This window comes from Nuphar pumila, chromosome 15 (genome assembly GCF_984573655.1).
Source record: "Nuphar pumila chromosome 15, dmNupPumi1.hap1.1, whole genome shotgun sequence".
In the NCBI taxonomy this organism is placed as follows: domain Eukaryota; kingdom Viridiplantae; phylum Streptophyta; class Magnoliopsida; order Nymphaeales; family Nymphaeaceae; genus Nuphar; species Nuphar pumila.
Window position 1 is genome coordinate 45,773,683 of NC_143263.1, and position 23,239 is coordinate 45,796,921.

Below are 23,239 nucleotides of genomic sequence, written 5' to 3' on the forward strand. Positions count from 1 at the left end.
TGAGAGCATAGACGAGGTCATCTTTATGTCTGATTGAGAGCAAATGATTCAGATGTATGACCTTGAAGACTCTGTGTGGTTACAACATTTATATGCAGACAAAGAGAAGTGGGCATTGACATATAGAAGATAATACTTTTATGCAGGTATAATAAGCACACAAAGAATTGAATCTATGCATGTCACACTGAAAAAAAAACTGTGTATTCATGTTTAACAATATTTCGCTTCATAGAACAATATGGATTATTTATAAACGATCTTAGACAGAATGAGTTTGAACAAGATATGAAATGCTTCAACACCCACCATGTAACTTTGGGCATAAAAATATTGACGTGATCTGCAGATCTGTATACACTAACTGTATTTAAATGGACTAAGAAGGAAGTTATACAGGTCATGAATTGCAACATAGAATGATGTATGCAATGTGAGAATATACACAAATACCATGTTGTATGGGAGGGCGAAGAGCATCCAAAAAAGAAAGAAGCACATGTTACGTACAATGTTGACAATGGAACAGTTGAATGTACGTACAAAATGTTTGAATTCAAAGGTATTTTATGTCGTCATGCATTAAAGACACTTAATCAAGAGAAGATACAAGAAATACCCGAGTCATATATAATGCAAAGATGGACGAGACAAGCAAGAATTGAACTGTTGGATATAAATAATGTTAGTCCATCTGGTGTTGATGAGAAGTGGCACATAGCCTCCCGTTACCAACAACTATGTAGGTCACTTATGCATGTTGTAGATTTCGCATCAAAAAGCGAAGAAGCCTATGTATGTATGAGAAAAGTGTCAAGGAAATTACTTAAAAAAAATGTAGTTAATTCACCATGAGTCTGTTGTAGCTCATGAAGACCAATCTAAAAACAGCATAGGTGAAAATCACGCTTTTCCTGACCCTTATGAGAAATCGCACCAAAGCGTAAACATCATCTTCGACAAGCCAAGAGTAAACGTTGTAGATTATGATGAAAATATTCACCTAGCGAAGGGTATAAAAAAGAAACCTGCCTCTGATCGCAGACGTCGGAGGACAAAGGGTGCACTGGAATTGGTTGGCAAGAAAATATCTAAGAAACAACCAACCCCTAAGCAACCAAGCCCTTCACATGAACAGGTATGTAATACAGTATGTTGTTTCCCATGTAAATTGTATTATGTGCAACTTATCAATATCTAACTTGTGTAATTTCCAACATGCAGTAATACTCTACAGACGTATACTACAACGTTGGAACCTGCAATCCTCTCGACCTGTTTGAGTGGAACCATGGCATGAGTTTGACAAGTCTTTTGGTATGTAACAATTTTGGGAGGATGTTTGCATTTCTTGTTGAACTTAATGTAGTGTCTGATATTGTTATGTTTCATGACTGGCTCAGTTCAATTCAAAAGTGAGCAACACAACATAGGAATCACATGTGGATTCTTCGAATATAAAATAGTTGTAGCATTTAACTTTCAATAGTGTAAATCGTTGTAATGTTTAGCATTCTATAATTATTTATTGTAATTTTATAATTCTTTATTGTAATTCTGTAATTCTTTGTTGTAAATCGATAATTCTTTGTTGTAATTCTATAATTTTTTGTTGTAAATCGATAATTCTTTGTCATAATGTTATAATTCTTTGTTGTAATTCTACAATAGAAATCATACTACAAATATCATAAAAATTAACACTAGAAAAAACATATCTTACAAATCGATATACAACAATTGAGCATTATATATTATAAATCAATACGACAATTGAACATAATAGCTTACAAATTGATATTAACAAACAAAACCATATCTCACAAATCGACACTAGAAAACACATAATATCTTACAAATCAATATACGATAATTCAACATAATATATTACAAATCGATATACAATAATTCAACATAATATCTTACAAATCGATATACGATAATTCAACATAATATATTACAAATTGATATTCATAATCAAAACAATATCTCATAAAAATCGATTTGTATTATGATTATACAATATTGTATTGATTTGTAAGATATTTGTATTATGATTTTGAAACATGTGCCTGCGGAATTTACATTGTTGTGATTTGTGTGCTTAAGGTGGCGATTTGTAACATTATGTGTTTGCTAGTGTCGATTTATAAGATATTTGTATAATGATATTGAAATATGTGCATGCGATATTTACATTGTTGTGCGATTGCGTATTCAAATCGTTGTTTATTAAATCATTGTCACGTGAATCGCTATCGTCAACACACATATACGATAAGTTGTTTCTTTTATTGGCATGGTAAATAACAACTCGATGCATAGTATAGTGCGATGCAACTGACGATCATGACAGATAACATGAAGAATGATGTGCATGTAGATTTAATTTTGCATGGTCGCAGAAAGAAATCCTTTTGCCTCGTAAGTGCATGTAGTTTTCATTATCCTCCTCATTCTTTCTTTGCTTTTCCTTCTCTTCGTCATCCTTCTCCCCTGCGATATAGCCATTACATACAAAAAATAAAATATTGTGGCTTTTCTCCCCTACTAGTTCAAAATTTTAAATTGATGTCCTGTTCTTAATGAGCAACTGAAAAATGATGTCATCTGTCATCTTAGTGGCAAATTTTTAAATCGATAACTTATCTTACAAATCGATATGAAAATTTCTATTGATAGCTTAAAAATCGATATTAAGAATCAACATATAAATTGATATTAAGAATCAAAACAATATCTTAAATCGATATAATATCCTATAAATTTATAGTAGACGTCGTGTTAGGAAGCAATATCTGCAAATTCATGATAAAATATCATAAAAAGTGAGGAAAATTCTTATTAATAGGTTAGAAATCGATATTAAGAATAAGCATACAAATCGATTCTTAATATATTATATATTATGTGTTTACTAGTGTCAATTTGCAAGATATTTCTATTATTATTTTAAAACATGTGCCTACGGAATTTACATTGTTGCGATTTGCTCACTTGAGGTAGCGATTTGTGTATTCAACACACGTGTGTCAGGTGCGTAATTTTGGTTTTTGGATCAATGTGAGTTTTGTACACAGTCTTACAAAATTTGTATACACAGTCTACAAAATTTGTTACAAATGTTTGTACACAAAAAATTTGTCATGTTCGGGAAATTGAATGTTGAACCAAAAATGGATATCTCTCTCTCAGCAGTAGAACATAACCATCTTCACGTTATCCTTGAGAACAAGTAGACATTTAAAACGACTTTCTCTTACTCCTAGGGGCCTCGCATCCTTTGTTGCTTTCTAGGTAATCTTGCAGTCTGGGGTTTTGTATCTTCCGCAATTAGTGTTTAGGGTTTAGGGTTAAAGGGTTTAGGGTTTATGGTTTAGTAATATATTAAGGGTTTAGGGTTTAGCGTTAGGGTTTCATAAGATATTAAGGGTTTAGGGTTTAGGGTTCAGGGTTTAGGTTTAGGTTTAGGGTTAGGGTTTAGGTTTAGGTTTAGGGTTAGGGTTTAGGTTTAGGGTTTAGGCATTAGGTTTACAGTTTAGGGTTTAGTAATATATTATGGGTTTAGGGTTAGGGTTTAGTAAGATATTAAGGGTTTAGGGTATAGCGTTAGGTATAGTAATATATTATGGGATATATGTACCGATTGGTAAAATATTAAGTGCTTTCTAGTATCGATTTGTTAGATATTATAGTGTGTAATTGAAAACTGTGCGTGAGGAATTTACATTGTAGCAACATGAGGTGGCCATTTGTGTGTTCAAATCGTTGCTCATTTAGCGATTTCTATGAAAACCACTTCAAAGCTTCGTACCTATAATTAAATAGCTATCACGTGAATCACTATTGTCAACAAGTATAAATCGTTATTTCATCAAACGTATAAGTCGTTTCTGCTTTAAACGTACAAATCGCTGCTTCAAACGTACAAATCGATGTAGAAATCACACTCTTCATAAGTACATATCGTTGTAACGTTTAGGCTTCAACAGTAAACATCGTTCCACATCCCGCTCGTTGTCAGAAATCGATATGCCTTGTGAGACCTGAATTTTGATTGACGATTTACGCAATGACGTATATGTTGGCCACAACGATTTGCCATTGTATAGAAAATATTGGAATAGTATAACGCAAATCACGATTATAGTAACATACTATCGATTTGTGAGATATTGTTTTGTTTGTTAATATCGATTCGTAAGCTATTATGCTGAATTTTTGTATCGATTTGTAATATATTATGCGATATGTATATCGATTTGTAACATATTATGTGTTTGCTAGTGTCGATTTATAAGATATTTGTATTATGGTATTGAAACGTGTGTGTGTGGCATTTACATTATTGCGCGATTGCGGTGGCGATTTGCGTATTCAAATCGTTGTTCATTTAGCGATTAAAATTGAAATCGCTTCACAACGTTGTAGCTGTCATTAAATCATTGTCACGTGAATCGCTATCGTCAACATACATATACGATAAGTCATTTTTTTTATTGGCACGGTAAATAACAATTTGATGCATAGTATAGTGCGATGCAACTGATGATCATGACAGATAACATGAAGAATGATGTGCATGTAGATTTAATTTTGCATGGTCAGCAGGAAGAAATCCTTTTGCCTCATAAGTGCGCATAGTTTTCATTCTTCTCCTTCCTTTGATTTTCCTTCTCTTTGTCATCCTTCTTCTTCTTCTTCATCCTTAGTTCTTCCTTATCTTTCTTTGTTTACTTTTCATCTTCAATATCTGATGAATCAAGTTCCGCATAATAAATATCTAACAATTTGTTCCTGTCTTTTTCATTCTCAATGTTCATTATATTTTGATACTTTACATAACCTTCATATATATCGGATTGGCGGATGATTTTTCCAAGAGTCATCCCCTCCAACAACAAAGGCTTTTTTGTCTTACGAATTGTAGTCATTGCTAACCTGCACAACACATAAATTTAACTGCATCATTATATGTTACAATCGCCTCCCCAAGTATATATTATTACAAATTATCACATTCATTACACAATCACCAACATTACAAGTCGTCGCAATATTTGGCTTCATAAGTAAACATCTTAGTACATTTTAGTAAAATTAAGTACAAATCAAGGTAACTTCATAATTACACATCGCTACTGCATCAAACGTATAAATCATTGATGCTTCAAACGTACAAATCATTGTACAAATCACACCCTTTATAAGTACATATCATTGTAACATTTTGGCTTCGTAAGTAAACATCGTAGTATGATTTAGCAAACTTAAGTACAAATCGTGGTAACTTCATAAATCATAAATACACATATCTACTGCTTCAAATGTATAAATCGTTGTTGCATTGAATGTACAAACCGTTATTTCAAACGTACAAATCATTGTAGAAATCGAACCCTTCATAAGTACGTATCGTTGTAAAACATAAATCGCTATTGCATTAAATGTATAAATCATGGCTGCTTTAAATGTATAAATCATGAATCATAAATCGTAAATCGTAAATCGCTACTGCTTAAAACATATAAATCGTTGCTACATCGAACAAATCGCTAATGCATTAAATGTATAAATCATTGTTAAATTCAAACTTACAAATCGTTGTAGAAATTTAGCCCTCATATCGTTGTAATGTTTGGCCTTCATAAGAACAAATCATGCTAACTGTTTTTCGACGCCCAGAAGGTGGATAGGTACAAATCGATTTGTTTCAGTATGAAAATAAGTGTTATTTAGCATGAATAGTATAACCAGTTGTAAGATTTAGCATTCAGATTTACAAATCGATTTGTTTACATAACTAAACCTTACACAAAACTCACTGAAAGGACACAAGTTTTGCTAATCCGACAATGGAGGAGAAACACATAGAAGGTAGATGCAACCGATGGTGGCCACTATGCTCCGACGGCAGTAGATAACAATAAGGGGTGCTCCGGTGGTAGCAAACGATGACAAATGGGTGCTCCGGTGATAACAAACGATGGCAAAGGGTGATCCCGCAGCAGTAGACGACTTCAAAGGTTGTGTCGTCAAAGGGAGCTCATGTTACAGTAGATGGTGCATCGTCAAAGGGTGAGCCAAAACGTTTAGGACGGCATATTGCGAGGAGCTCCGGTTAAAGCAGAGGAGTTTACTCCTTAGGGTGAAAACGATGATGATTTTAACCCTTTCTCTCTTCTGACCGGAGGATATTTTTGTCCTTTACTCAAAACATCATTTCATGGCACTAATGGCGAAAAAGGGTACTTAAGTCTTTGCAAACAAACCAGACTTTGATGCTAAGTGATGCTGACACACACAAGAAAATGAGCCCCACGTGCTTACATACGTGGCACTCATTCAGACCCAAGAACACGCACCTGCGTGTTCTGGAGGGGGACATATAACCTGCTTCGTCTGTTGAGTTAAGTAGCAGGGAGAAATCGTGTGATGTTCATGTAGTCTGAAGCTTGCATTGGGTATGGGAAACCACCATTGGCTTATTGGTGATCCACTCATTTATAAACTTTATTAATATGTATTTTCCCATAATTGAATGCATCCATGACATGCTTCTTAACATGCTTGCTCTTTGAGAAGTTGAGTTGGCCACAAGTTTGTAAAATGTGCTTGTACTTTACACTTGTCACTCTATGTACTATTCTTTTTGGAGTCCTGATCGGGTGCAATATGATTGCATAAAAATTATGCATTAAGCACCCGATTGCCCTCCATCAGGTCTTGCGCCCCCACACCTGACAGGCCATGTCCCCAAGATAGAGGCTGATCAGGTGCTTAATGCACAAATATTTGTGAAATCATATTGCACCTTTTCTTTTCACATTCTTTTTGTCCTCTGCTTGAACATTTTTTTTTGGTACCTTGCAATAGGTTAATCAGAAGACATTTATGGGATCCTACAATATAGAATTCTATGTAAATAGAAAAGTAGTTGTAAGCATTCAAATGATAAAATATGTTTTGATGTCATCGAATTTGGATCGGATCCAAATCCGTGCATCTTATCCTTATTAAACATGTTTCTTTATATAATGGCATTTTAGTTATTTTTATGTATTTAAACCTATTGTATTATTTGTTTCATAATAAAGGATTAGGGCATGCCATCTCAAGAAGTGCTTGCCATTTTTTGAGCATCTCTCTCTTCTTCCTCCTTTAGCTGAATGTTAATTATGATGATTTCTTACATGGTATTAGAGCAAAACTTCGGTTTTGTTCCAAAAGGTATGCCCTTTTAGATCAAATATTGTTTTCTTCCAGTCAATTTTTCTTTACTGACAACAAATTATTCCTTGTTTTGTTCATCCAATATTGAATTTTTATATTTGACGTCAATCCAAAAAAAAAGGTGTATTTGACGTTAAAATAGAGGTTGTTTGCTTTCAAATATCCCAATCTGAACTCTAGTTCCAATATTCCTAACCTAAAAAAAAAGGAAAAAGTTTCTGTTCTCGTTATTTTTTCATATTTTATTTTCTGGAATCTTGTTTTATTCTTGATATTTCTTTTCAGCAAAATATTTCTCTCCATTGCTTCATATATTTTCAATCGATATATGCATATTAGCAGCATTATATTGAGTTTTGTTGGTCTGTTGTAGGAATCAGACTGAGTCCAGACTAGTGCCCTATTAAAAAAAATGAAGATGTTTTATATTATATCCTGCATCTTACCTAATTCTTTTATTATACTTCTGCATATTTGCTCTTGACTGAAATCTATTCTCTTCTTTCTTTTGCTTTCTTCTTTTATCCTTTCATCTATTTTAAATGGATTTCTCTTCCTATGTTGGCCTCTCTTCAAACTTTTTGAGTCAGCTTATCTCTGAAAAACTTAATCACTCAAATTTTCTAACTTGGAAGAGATAAATTGTTTATTTCATAAGGAGCCAAGATCTATTTGGGCATCTGGATGGATCAATTCTAGTTCCACCACAGTTCATTTCACAGAAATCAAATGATGATAAAGGAGATGCTCTGATTACCTATGTTTCAAATCCTAAATTCACAACATGGATGAAGCGCGATCAAGCATCGGTTGCTTATATTACTTCCACCCTGTCTCAGGAAGTATTTATTTTAATTCCAGATGATTATACTGCTAGTCAATTGTGGAATAGGCTTGCGCAAACCTATTCTCAGATTTCAAAGGCAAAATTTTATTTCTAAAAAGGAAGTTTCAGAATCTTAAAAGGGTTCTATGTCAGTCATAGAATTTTTAAACAAAGTGAAATCAGTTACAGATCAACTTGCTATTATTGGAAGTGTTGTCTCTAACAAGGAAAAAGTGCAGTAAACTCTCAATAGATTGGTCCAAAATATCATATTCTCTCTAGTTCTTTATCAGTTCTACTTGTGCTCCTCAGCTTCGAGTATCTTCAAGCTAAACTTCTTCAATATGAAATGAGCATAAAATACTTTACAGAAGGCGTGAACATGTAGATTCTCATAATGTCTTGGCATCATATATATCTTACAGTTTTGGGCATGGAGGTAACAATTTTCAAAGTGGCAGAGGTCGAGGTCGTTTTGGTTAAGGAGGTCATGGTATTCTTCCTACTCCGAGTACACCAGGATTTTTCAACGTAGGAAATAAAAAAAAAGTGCTTACATGTTTTTAGTGTAATACGAAATGACATATGAAAGCTGATTGTTGGTTTAACCCTCAAAACAAAAGAAAGAGTAATAAATTAGAAAATAAAAGAGAAGCTGATGGACAAAGATATTTTAGAGATATGTAATAACTTTTATTGGTGGCTTTATCTCAGATGAGTATTAAGCAAAATGATCAAGGTGAATGGTATGTGGATTCTGGAGTGGCAACTCATGTCACAGAAAATGCTGACAGAAAATGCTGATAAGCTCTTGAATTTATCCCCTTATTTTAGAAGTTATAATATAGTCACTAGAGATAAAACACATCATCACATTTCTCATGTTGGAAGTGCACAAATTCCTTTGCCTAGTACCTTTCTTAATTTGTCTAATGTTCTTTTTGCTCCTAATATTAAAAAGAATATTGTTTTTGTATCTAAACTTGTTGATGATACAAATTCTTCTATCGAATTTGCTCCCTCTTTTATGTATGATAAGGAACTTCAAACGAAGGAGACATTCGCTAAAGGAGAGCAATGATGAAACATGTATATCTTTAAGGAGGATCCGACTTCTCATTCTTCTTCTACCTTGAAGTCCTCTCTTTTGAAGCTGACATCTCAGAGTCTCAAGTCTTGTCATAGAGATGTTTTTAGTCTTTCTCAATATAATAAGTCAAATTTATAGCATAGTCGGTTGAGTCATTATAGTCATGGTTTCATTAAGAAACTTGTGTTAAAAAATTTGATTCCAGAGTCCTGTTTACATTCTATCCTAGATGCTAAAAATTGTTCAAACTGGCAGTTATGTAAGAGTCATGTTCTTCCTTTTAATCTGATTAATGAAAGAGCCTCAAAAGCCTTTAAAATTATGTATTCTGATGTATGAGGGTTAGCTCATGTATGTTCTTCACCTGAAAGTCAATATTATATTTTATTCATTGATAGTTATTCTCATTTCACCTGGATATATTTTATGAAACATAAGTTCAAAGTTTTTAGATTATTTCAAGACTTTTGTGCCATTGTTAAGAATCATTTTTGTTCTAATGTGATGGTGGGGGTGAATATTCTTCAAATGATTTTCTTGATTTTCTTCAAAATAATGGGATAAGTAGGCGTGTGTCCTGTCCACACACTCCTCAACAGAATGGAGTGGCTGAAAGAAAACATTGACATAACGTTGAAAGTGTGATGAGTATGCTTCATGATAGTAACATTTATATTAATCTTTGGACATAAGCCTTCCATACTAAGTACATGTGATTAACCATCTACCCATGAGAATTTTAGAAGACAAATCCCCATATTTTACCCTTCTTGGAAAACATCCTAATTATAATTAACTTATGCGCTTTTGGTTGTGTTTGTTATGTTCATATTGACAAATCTCTGAGGAATAAATTTCAGGATAAAGCTATGAAGTACAAGTTTGTTGGATATGCGGATGATTATAAGGGATACAAATGTTATGATCTGGTAACCAAGCATATCAAGATTTTTAGAAATATTGTTTTTTATGAACAAAAATTTGAGAGCATGTCATTAGTTTAAGAACATAACTCATCTCAAAATATTGAAGTTTATGATCCTTGATTAAGTGTTGAATTGTTTGAGAGTGAAAAGACATCTTGTCAACCATTTTGTGAAACATTGAATTAAAATAAACAATGTCTTGAATCTTCAGATCCTTTTGAAAATGAAATGCCTAGAGAATTTTAGAGATTTGTTGGTCAAGTTTATGTCAGAAGGGCAATAGATAATGTCACGAACAATGTTGAGCATGATATGAGTCAACCTTCTTTGAGAATATCAGAAATGATACGTCATCCTATTCAAAGATGGGTATTTTTCCCATGAATTTTTAGTTATTCATGTCTCAAGTAGAGAAGCATGATGAACCTATTAACTTTCATCAAGCCATTAAATCACATAAATGGATAGAGGCTATGAATAAGTAAATGAAAGCTCTTCATGAATGTCAAACCTGAAAAATTGTTCCTAGACCTAAGAAGAAAAATGTTGTTGGGTGCAAATGGGTTGATAAGATTAAGTATAAACCTGATGAATGTATTAAAAGATATAAAGCAAGACTTATGGCACACGGTTTCACACAAGAATATGAGAAAGACTATAATGAAACTTTCAATCTTGTTGTTAAGATGAGAACAATACATGTTATATTTCTGGTTGTTGATTATGGTTGGCAGTTAAGCCAACTTGATGTTAAAAATGTCTTTTTACATGGAGATTTGAAGGAGGAAGTTTTCATGGAGCAACCTCCAGAATATGTTGAAGGAGAACCCAAGAATTATGTTTGTAAACTGAAAAGAGCTCTTTATGGATTGAAGCAAGTCTCTCGTTCTTGGTTTAATAGTTTTTCTCTCAAAATTCAAAACTATGGTTTTCGCAGATGCTCTCTTGATCATTCTCTCTTCATTCAAGGATAAGAATGTCATTACTTTATTACTTATATATGTAGATGACATAATTCTTACAAGCAGTTCTAACTGTCATATACAGATTGTGAAAGAATTATTAATGCAAATTTTCAAGATGAAAGATCTTGGTGACTTAAGGTATTTTTTCGGGGTTGAGGTGGATAGAAGAGATGATATTTTAACTTTTACTCAACATAAATATACTCTTGATCTCTTGAGTAAGGCAGGCTTGTCTAATTGTAGGTCCCTAAGCACATCTTGTATTTTGCATCAAAAACTAAGTTCTAATGATGAAGACTTATATCATGATTCGACCAAATATCAAAGTATCGTTGGAATGCTTTAGTATCCTACTCTTACCAGGCCTGGCATCGTATATTATGTTAATCAAGTTTCTCAATTCATGTATGAACCAAGAACTGGTCATGTTGAAGCCGTGAAAAGAATTTTAAGATTTTCGAAAGGAACTATTGGTGATGGTCTTCTTTATCAAAGAAATTGGATTGACAATAAGGAACATGAGATTATCACTTATACTAATGTGGATTGGGCTGGGGATTCGGATGAACGGTGATCTGTTTCTTAATATTGTATATTTATTGAAAAAAATTGGTGTCATGGAGTAGCAAAACAAAGAGTCATTGCCAGGTCCAGTACTGAAGTTGAATATAGGTCTATGACAATTGGGATAGCTGAAGCTACATGGGTCAGACATCTTCTTACAGATCTTGGAGAAGGAATCTCACAATCATTTTTGTTGTATGATAATCAGAGTGCTATTAACATTGTTTATAATCCTATACAACATGGCCGCACAAAGCATATTGAGATAGATCAACATTTCATCAAACAAAAGGTTGAAGACAAAGAGATTGAGGCTTGACACATTCATACAGAAAGCTCACCAAAGGCCTAACAAAGTATCAATTTTGGTTCTTAAAGAACAAATTGTCTATGGTCTATGACCAAGTACAACTTGAGGGAGGGTGATAAAATATGTTCTGACGTCATCGAATCTAGATTAGATCCAGATCCGTGCATCTTATCCTTATTACACATGTTTCTTTATGTAATGGCATTTTAGTTATTTTCATATATTTTAAACCTATTATATTATTTGTTTCATAATAAAAGATTAGGGTATGCCATCTCAAGAAGTGGCTGCCATTTTTTTAGCATCTCTCTCTCTCTCTCTCCCTCTCTCTCTCTGCTGAATGCTAACTGTGGCGATTTCTTACGTCAAATGCCTGGTGTATTTACAAACAAGTGATCTGAGGATGAGAAATTCCTATTTGGGTGACAAGGAGTTGTATATCAATGAAAAACCTTACACTTTTTATTTTCAAGAGCAAATTTCTGATAGTGTAACCCTTTCTTTACTCTTCAAGAGTCAGTGGCAAAGCCTTGTTCATTTAGATATTATAAAGGTATTTTGCAGTCCTGTGCATTCATTTTATACGTCATACTAAAACTTTTTCTTCAATGCCTTCTCTGTTTGTATTAATCTAGAGCTATACTATTTTGACAAGCATAGCATGTATCAGCTCTCCAAAAAAAGAACTTGTGTTAGAAAAGTGATCTATATATTTTAATTCATAGTTGTTCTTAAGATTAAGATAACACTTCACATATATGAGACTCAACAGAAAAAAGTGTTGGAGTCAATGCCAACTGCTTGTGGAATGAAATCATGTTGGTGCTGTTTTGATTTGAAGAAGTCTGTCCCATTAACCTTTCATTTAATTATCCTATTGGTGGTTTTTTCCAGCATTGACTTTCTCACCTATCCAATTCCATCAACTATTTGAAGTACTAGTGCTCAATGTATATTTAATCAAGCATATAGTTTGGTACTGAAGATTAAGATTATAAGAACTTCACACTAGCAGGTTCTAGTTAAGGCTATTCTTTCCTTCATGATGTTGGGTCGAACTTATTATTCAGCCAACATACACAGTGCATAAGTGAAGATTGTTCTTGTTTTATACTTTTTGACTATTAAATCCCCTGTTGGTTAGTTACAAAATTCTATAGATATTTCTTTTAACATAATTTTGCAGTGTAATCTTTGAGTTGTTTTTTTTGTATTACCAGATCACAATTTGATATGCAAAGTAGTCCTTGCCTCAAGGTGGTTATTTTTTCTTTTTTACGGTGATTTTATAATCAAGAATTATAACGTGTTCATGGCAAAAACAGAATTCTGGAAAACAGGTCTAGATAAATAAGATAATTTGGCAAAAAATTGGAGTGGTTTAAGGATCAAGGCTACACAATCACATAACCATCTTCTCCAAGTTATTCTTCTGCTGCATACTTCAATGAATTATCTTTGTATTTGCATTCATCTGTTTTGCACCCTTCGCCTAAGACAATAGTAGGGACACTTGATTATATAGCTCTTGAGGTTTTTGCTCGATGTGAATATGATTGGAAGGTTAAGCCGTATAGTTTTCAGATATTCCTAATGGATTTTATCTATCCTAATAGTTTTCGTAGAGAAACTAATGTTCAATTCACGAAAGTTGCAGATTGCATATGTTTGGTCTTATGGAGTTACCCTATATGCCATGCTTGTTGGTGAATATCCCTTTGAGGATCCAGAAGACCGAAAGAATTTCATAAAGACAAGTGTGGTACAGTTTTTGTTCAAAAGTTTGCTGCTTAGCAACTTTGATAAATCTTTACCAAAGAACTTGGCTTTTGGCAAAAAATACTGCGATCAAGGTTATTCATCAACCTTCAAGAAGGAAATGATAAAAAGGAGTTCTGGCTTCTCAATTATGTAAGTGATGTAAGCAATAGTTTTCTTTAATAAGCAAAACTAATACACTCAAATGTGTTGAATAAAACAGGTTGGTTGATACAGTAAATATAAATCTGATCATCTTGAGAATAACGAGTCTTTTTTATGTATTCATTAAAGATTTTGAGATGATTTGTTTTTGTTTTTTCATCCCCCACACCCAAAACAAGAAACTTGTTTTAGAGAAATGACCTTTCTATTTCAATTCATAATTGATCTTAAGATTAAGATAGCACTTCATGAATATGAGGTTCAGCAGGAAAAGTGTTCGAGTCAATGCAAACTGCATTTGTGGAATGAACTCATATAACTGCTGTTTTTGAGTTGAAGAGTTCTGCCCACTAGAGTTTCATTTAATCATCCTATTGGTGGTTCTTCTGTTTATTTGTGAGCCTTCTGTGCATTTGATTCTTATCTGTTACCAATTTGGTTTGTTGGTCTCATTTAGTATGTGTTTTTCCTAAAATTTTTCTTTAATGACAGCCTTAACAGAGTTTAGGAATAGAGTTGAGTAGGGTTTAACTAGCACTGGGTGCACATTAAAAGACTTTAACCAGCTGCATATTTCAACTAAGCGTGCAAAGTAGGAGTGCTTTGGAAGTAGAGAGAAGAATGTTTGATTCTTCACAAGCCTATGAGATTCAAATTATTTTCCTTAAGCATTAACACTTGACACAGTCTTTGGTTTCAGGCAGCTTCAGAGTTTTCTGTCATGTTCGCCCTTTCCTGCAGATGAAAAAGGTTAGCGAACTTGTGCACATCACTCTTGGACCAAAGAAGGTTTCAGTACAGGGTATGAGGAAGAGAGAGACTACTGTACATGTCATTCTTCATACTACTAGCAGGTATATCCAACTTGATTCAGTATGCTCTGTTCACTATTGGAAGAATTTTGTTTATTCTTACTATATATTTGAACTTGATTGTGATTTGTATCAGCTGGAGCTGAGGCTGTTGTATGGGAGAAACAAAAGACTGGTCATGAGTACATGTAATTATTGAACGACATGTATTCTTAATGAATATTAATTTTGATGGATATATATATAGAGAGAGTAATGCGTTGATGCTGCCCACTTTCTCGTTCTGCCCTCTCAAAATTGCATTTTTTTGTATTTTTCTCACATCTAACACCATAGATGTGATCTATAGGTTTTGTTTAGTGGAAACCGGCTTTTGGATCACCGGAATCTGACCGGTATACAGGTTTTTCCGGTGATCCAAAATCAATGGCTATGAAGGTACGAGTTTTTTAAGGCTCATAAAAACATGATCCAATAGGCAATTCCTACTAAATCGAGCATGCTAAACACATCTAACGGTTCAGATCTATCATAAAACACTTCAAAAGCATGGGGCAAAACTAAAAAATGAGGCCTAATATGTTCAGTTCTTTTATATATATATATAGTCGCTAGAATATGAGAACAAGAATATAAGAACTAAAAATATGGCATTTTCAACACTTTTTTTGCAAATCCAACTATGTGGATACCTTTGGCATGGCATGGTGAATTTGTTAGGAATCAACCATTGGATCGTGTATCTTCGATGAAAAATGTGAGTTTTGAATGCTTGAATATTTATGAAGATTATGAGCCATTGATTTTAAAGCATTAAAAATCTCATTTATGCATCAAATGGATGATTCAAGAGCAGATTCTTATAAAACTAAACATGTAGATCACATTCATATGGTTAGATTCAAAAGAAAGAACAAAAAATCAATGCAAATCGCAGCTCACACATTAGTTCTCATATTTTAGTCTCTCTCTCTCTCTCTCTCTCTATATATATATATATATATATATATATATATATATATATATATATATATATATATATATATAGAGAGAGAGAGAGAGAGAGAGAGAGAGAGAGAGAGGAGCTGAACATATTAGGGCTTATTTTTCGTTTTGCCCTGTTTTGCCCTTTGGTTTTGAAGTGTTTTATAATAGATATAAATCGTTAGATGTGTTTATCATGCTTGATTTAGTGGGAATTGACTCTTGAATCATGTTTTCTCAACGAAAAAACATGTTTTTATGAGCCAGAAAAAACTGGTACCTTCGTAGCCATTGATTTTGGTTCATCGAAAAAACCTGTATAAGGGTCAAATTCCGTTGATCCAAAAACCAGTTTCCACTAAACAAAACTTATAGATCGCATCTACGGTGTTAGATGTGGGAAAAAAATATCAAAAAATTGCAATTTTGAGGGGGTAGAAAGAAAAGTGGGCAGCACCAACGTATTACTCTCTCTCTCTCTCTCTATATATATATATATATATATATGCTCACAAAGTTAAACAAGGAGCAATTAAATAAGAAGTGGTTAGAAGTGATGTACAAGAAGCAGTTACGATAAAAATGATGAGAAACATATGGAGAACGTACATTTATTTCATGCACCATATGAAATGATAAATATGATAATTTTCACATTAACAGTGGAGAATCAGATGTTGTTGATAACTATACCATACCAGATGAGAATGACTAAAAAATGATAGGAGTGACCAAGATTAATGGTGGATGCAAATGATGCACAAATGACATTTAAAAGTCAAACCCTTGGTATGTTGTACAAGCTATATAAGCATTTATTGGACAGTAGAATTGTTTTCTATAGTGAGACATGGTTGAATAGGTTTTATCTTAATAGATTATCATACAATAAAGAACAATTGAAAATCATTGAAGCAAAGACATCTCAATTGATTGAAGAGTTGTGTAACAAAAAACTTAATTATCGAGAATCTTTCCAGTGGCTAACAACAAGCTCAAATGATGAAGACAATGTTGTCGGCTAAAGGTTTAATGATCTAAAGCATTGTCGTGAGTTTTTAAAATATCATATTATCATAAATAACTATAAAACAAAAATTGTGAGGAACTACAGTAATAGAGTGTGTGAAGCAACATTATTTCAAGTGAAGAAGTATGAAAGAGAGTATATTTGGTGGATCATTGGGCAACCTTAAAGTGAAAAAAGTGTTTACCGCATAGATAATCCGAAGATGACTCTTAGAGAAATGATCAATGGCATCAATCACGAGGAAGTTGCAGAGATTAATTACATACAAGCATGGCGTGAACATAAACGCACGGAGGAAGAGTTATATGGTTCATATAAAGACTCTTTGAAGATGCTTGTTGTCTATTTGAATCATTTGATAATGACAAACCTAAGAACGCTAGAGTCATTAAGACTGATAAGAGAGATCAATTTAAGTAGTGTTATACGTATCATACGATACACTACGATACGTATCATTACTTTTTGGTTTTCCGATATGATACACACTCCTATCGTGATACGAGTGCATATTGTATTTTTTTTCATTTTAGATTTTAAATACCTTTTGAGGGCCGACTTCTCTATTTGTCGAGAGGTTATTAGAAGGGTATTTCTACCATTTTTTCACCCAAAAAAGTGGGTTAAGGTAAAAAAAAATGTACTTTCACTAAAAAAAAATGGGTTAAGGTAAAAAAATCTTTATTATGAGTACAATTACAAAGCTACTCTCTAAAAAAATTCACCTCGGAGGGTGTTTCCCCCCTTATAACTTATTACGAAGTTGGATCCATGAAAATTCAAGATTTATATCAGGGTAGAAATCAGGCTCCACACTCTACCAACAAAAATGGCATAAGATGATTCATCATGGCAATGGGGTACTCAAGTAATGGGTGAAAATCGATTGAAAATCGAGTGCAACTATTCTCATAATATTTGTGTTTATGTAATATTAAAGTATGAGTCTTGTGACATGCTCTTAATTGTAAGATATTTAATATTTTGCATTATTCTTGTGAGATAGTTGATGTTTGATGATGTCTTATGTGGATCATAGAGACATAAATGCTTCATATGCGATTTTATTGTTATATTTTATGAAATTCATCATTATTTCATGTGATACGATTTTTTTAGAATTTTTGTTATTTTTTAATAATTTTTCTTGATTTTTTTTTATGTTTTAGATTTTTTTTATTAAACATTTACAATACATTTATGATACGATACGATGTTACTTTGGGCTCGACCGATACGGGTAACAATATGATACTTACAACCTTTAATTTAAGTACATGTTTTTATCCTTCCGTCCATGCATCAATGGATTTTTAAAAAGATATCTTCTAGTTTTTATGGTAGATGACACATTCCTAAAAGAAAAATGCATAAGTATATTATTTTCGGAGCATAATATTGATTCTTATAGTGGAATATTTTTGGTAGCATTTGTAGTTGTAAATAAGGAGTCTAAGGTGCCATGAGCGTAGTTTTTTGAGCGTCTGAAGTACGAATTCATACACTTCGACGAATTTAGAGAGAGAACAAAATTGATTATTATCTCAGATAGGGATTGAGAGCTAAAGTATGTTGTCTCCCATACCTTTTCTTGATGTCATGTTGGATATTACATGAAGCACTTGACAAATAATTTTTCTATGAAATTTGGTTCACCACTTAATGCACTTTAGCGGAGCGCAGCCACGAACCGACAATGCACATATTTTCTTGATAAAATCTGAGAGTAAGATACAACCACATATGACTATATTTTCACCGACGTTAAGCCGCAATTTTAGGCTATATCTCACTTAACATGAAAAATATATGGTGTTTGACATTGACAAGCCGCTAGTGTCTCTTCTGGAGAAGCTTTGTCTCATGTTGATGACACTATTTGAGAAAAAAATGAATATTAGGCAGAAAATGTCAAGCGTTGTTTCTGAGGTAAAAAAAGGTAGCAACAGAGAAGAAAAAAGCACAACTATGTGTGGTTGTGGTATATTGCCGCCAACATTTGTATGAGGCCTACGACCGATCTCATAGTTACAATGTTGATCTTAAGAAGATGTGTTGCTCTTGTGAAGAGTGGAAGGTGAATGAGATTTTATGCAAACATGCGATTGCATGCATTTTTTATGAGAGCAAGCTACCAAATGATTACTGTGACAAGTACTTCAAAGTTAAATCATATCTAGTTGCATGTCATACATTTATATTCCTTCCTATGGTGGATAATGTCCCACGTAACACTCCAGTGACTTATTTCAATTTATTCACCAAAGGTAACGTGTTCAGCAGGGCGACCTAAGGTGAAGAGACAAAAAACAACACAAGAAGATGTTGTGTCATACAAGTGCAATATATTTGGTGAGGTTGGCCACAACAGGAGGAAGCACATATAACAGTATGTTTGAGTACCTCTTGTTGCAAAATGAGTGTGTGTATTTATTAAGAATTGTTAAACCACATTATTCTATGTATTTATCGATAATTTTTTAATAAACTGCTTAAATGTCTTATGTCTTCTATGTATATCTTATTAAAATATGTATATATATATATATATATAAGAAATGTATTTATTTTGTAATACCTGATAAGGGTAATCTTGTCATTTCTCTTCCTTTTACGCATATGCATATTTTTTAATATGTTTGTAATTTTATTTTTTATTCTTATTTTCTTTTCCTCTTTTATTATTTTATTTTTATTATTATTGAGGGGCCCCACAATAGGTGTTGGGACCCCTCCAACAGTTAGAATTCTAACTGTTGGAGGGGCTCCAACGTCTATTTTGGAGCCCCTCCTTTGATCCTTTTTGTATTATATATAGGGGTGACCCCCCTTTGTATTTTTTAAGCTTTTCTAGCAAAGCTCCTATTCATCTCAATAAAGATTCTTTCTTTTTTTATGCCTTTGAGCATTTGTGTTCTCATTTATGTGTTGTGCCTTTGTGCACACTTGTTTCAAGTTATCTTTTTGTGCCTTTGTGCACATATCACATTATTGAAGGTTTAATGCCTTTGTGCACATTGTCTCTTTGAAGACACTTTTACATGGTATCAGAGCAAGGTCGATGAAAGTATAGCTCATGTTTTTGCCATACTCTGGTGGTTGCCTTGAAGAGCGTGCACTTTCATAATCTTTCCTTTTTGACGTGGAGAGCTCTTGCAATCCACTTATAGGTATCATTTATCTTCTCAAGTAAGCTTAAAAGACCCCTTGCGGTAAGAGCCTCTATTCTTGAAGTTTTTCTTTCTCATATACTTCTCCATGGCGGAAAAAGATTCTCATTTTTCTCTTGGCTTTAAGCTCAATGGGTCAAACTATCATGTTTGGGCCGAAAATATGGAAGCACGCATTCAAGGGAAAGGTCTTTGGGGGTATATCCAAGGTTCAATACGGAACTAGAGCCAAAAAATCCGATGGTTGAAAAAGGAGAAATAAAAATTCTTGATGAAGAAATAACAAAAGCACTTGACGAATATAGAAAAAAACATGAAGAGTGGGAGATGAAAAACTACAAAATCCTATCATGGATTTTTTCCTCGGTTGAGACAAGGATCAATGCAAATATTTTAAAATTCAAAAAAACATCTCAAGTGTGGGAATATCTTGAGAGGATGTATATCTCAAGAGACTTATCCCACAAGTATTATCTTCAAAAGAGAGCTTTGACTCTCTAACAAGGTGAAATGACCATTAGACAATATTTCGCCGAATTATCTTCCATTTGGGATGAGCTTGATATGCATGAACCTAAGTGGAGTGGAGAAGCCATTGAGCTTCGCCATAAACAAATGGAGGAAGATCGGTTCTTTAATTTTTTGAATGGACTTAGGCCCGAATTTGAACAAATAAGGTCTTCTCTCCTATCTTCTTTTACTTCTCCTCCTCTTGAAGATGTTCTTACCAAATTAAGTAGAGAGGAGACTCGTTTGAGAATGAGTAAATCCAACCCAAGTGTTCTTGCTATACCTTCAAACAAAGATGAAAATGAAGGTGCTTATGTCGTTTCTAGACCCAGAAGCAACTTAAAGTCATATAAGCCTCCTCACTTCAAAGATCAAAATAAAAGAGAAGAAGGAGGATAAAGTAAAAGATGGAATCAAGGGAGAGAGTATGGAAAAATCATTTGTCACTTTTGTAAATAACTGGGATACATTAAGTCAGTTTGTCCTACGTGGAAGAAGAAAGTAGCTATGTCTACTACTTTTCAACCACAAAGAGAAGAGAATCCATCTACTTCCAATAATGGGGCATTGTCCTTAAGTCAAATCATGGAGGCTCTTCAACCCTTACTCAAAGGATCCATCTCAGGTGCCGCTATGTCTTCTCCTCCCGGTAAGATCTCTTGGCTCTTAGATTCGGATGCCTCTTTCCATATGACTCCAAATTTTTGTGCACTTTCCGAATATTCAAAAAATGTTTTTCATCGTTTGTTTCAACCGCTAATGATGCTTCTCTTGAAATCAAAGGAATTGAAAATTTTGAAAAACATGATTTTTTTATTCCAAAAGTTAGATTTATACCAAAATTAAATTTGAACTTGCTTTCGGTTTCTCAACTCTCGGACCATGGATGTGATGTTAAGTTCTCAACAAATAAATGTTGGGTACAGGATCACCGGTCCGGGAAGTTGATTGGGAAAGGCTCTAGAGAATGAGATCTCTACTATATGGAGTTTCTACAAATTTCAAAACATTCTTTTTGTAATATTGCCCAACATAAAGATATAAATGTTTGGCATAAAAGACTTAGACATCCCAATGTCGTCAAACTTTCTTATTTGCATTTTGTTAAGGATCTCTGTAAAAGTAATTTCATTTGTAATGATTACATTCTTGAAAAAATAAGAAGCTTGCCTTTTGAACAAAGATCTATGTTTACAAACAAACCCTTTTAACTTGTGCACTCAGATGTATGGAGACCGACACCCATGATATCTAAGGGAGAATTCGCTTACTATGTTATTTTTGTTGATGATTATGTTAAAATGTACTCCATATATATATATATATATATATTACATCAATACCCAATAGGGGTATTTTTGTAATTTCACATAGTTGTTTTAGAAAACAACTATTTTTGTTTTTTGATAAAATGCAATTTCAGTTTTTTATTTTTTTATTTTTTTATTTTTATTTTTTAGGAACCAAAAGGGGCTCCAACCATAGACTCGTTGGAGCCCCCAACGGTCACAAATGTGACCATTGGGGGCTCCCAACGACTCCAAGGGAGCCCCCTTTTGGGCACTTCTTTTGAGGCCCTTGGCCTTCCTTTTCCTTCCACTCACTCTTGTATAAATAGGGGTGAACCCCTTGTATGTTAGTATTCTTGAGAGCTCTCTCTCTTTTCAATAAGAGGCTTTTTATATTGTTGCCTTCTTAAAGGCTTATGCTTGTATTGTCCCTTAGTGGACTTGTGATATTGTCTCTTTTATTCATTGTTATAAGTGCTTATAAGCACTCTTTATATATTTGCAATATCTCATTACATGGTATCAGAGCCACTCGATTCTTGAAGGAAAAGTGTGGTTCGTGTGTTTCATATTTTGTGTATCTCTTCTCACTTCTTGGAAACATCATGGAGGCAAAGATCGACCTATCCTTCAAGCTCAATGGAAAGAATTACATGATGTGGGCATCGGCAATGGAAAACAACTTCAAAGGAAAGAAACTTTGGGGTTTTGTCATGGGTACCATTCCGGAACCTAAACTTATGCTCACGAAGAACGAAGGAGGTCAAGAAAAGGCTCTTGAAGGAGATGCTCGCCTCAAGGCCATTGAAAATAATAAAAAAGAAGTGGAAGATTGGGAAAGCAATCACGCGAAAATCCTTGTGTAGTTTATGAATAATGTTGAGCTTAAGGTATGTGCTAATATAACTAAATTTCGTCAGGCCAATGAGGCTTGGTCCTTTATGAAGGGTATGTATACCCAAAAGGATTTTTGCAAGAAAAGATTAGAACCACCAAACAATGTGATTCTAGCATTCAAGGCTATTATAGTGCCCTAAACCCACTATGGGATGAATTGGGTCTTTTAGAGCCAAAATGGGTTTCTATGGAAGATATTGAATTAAGACAAATGGAACAAGAACGATTGTTTCAATTTCTTTTTGGGCTACGTCCCTAATTTGAGCAAGTGAGATCCTCACTTCTCCATAGATCTATAATTCCTCCAATTGAGGATGCCATTGCCGAAATCACTCAAGAGGAGACAAGGCTTGGCATGAGTAAACATGTTATGAAGTGCTTGCCGTATCCAAACCCAGTAACAATGTAAGAACCTATAAACCTCCCCATTTTGGAAAACAAGGAAACTATAATGGAAGAAGAAAAATGATTGTTTGTCATCATTGCTATGAGTCGGGTCACATCAAACCCGCTTGCCCAAAGCTTAATGGAACTTTCAAGCCTAAGGTGGCCCCTCTTAAAGAAACTACCACTAAAGAAGATGAAGGCAAGAATGGTGACCTCAAAGAAACTCTTGGGCAAATATCTATGGCTCTTCAACAAATTCTTAAAGCTTCTTCCTCCACATCTGGTGCGGCTATTGCTTCTACATCATCACCCGGTACGTATTC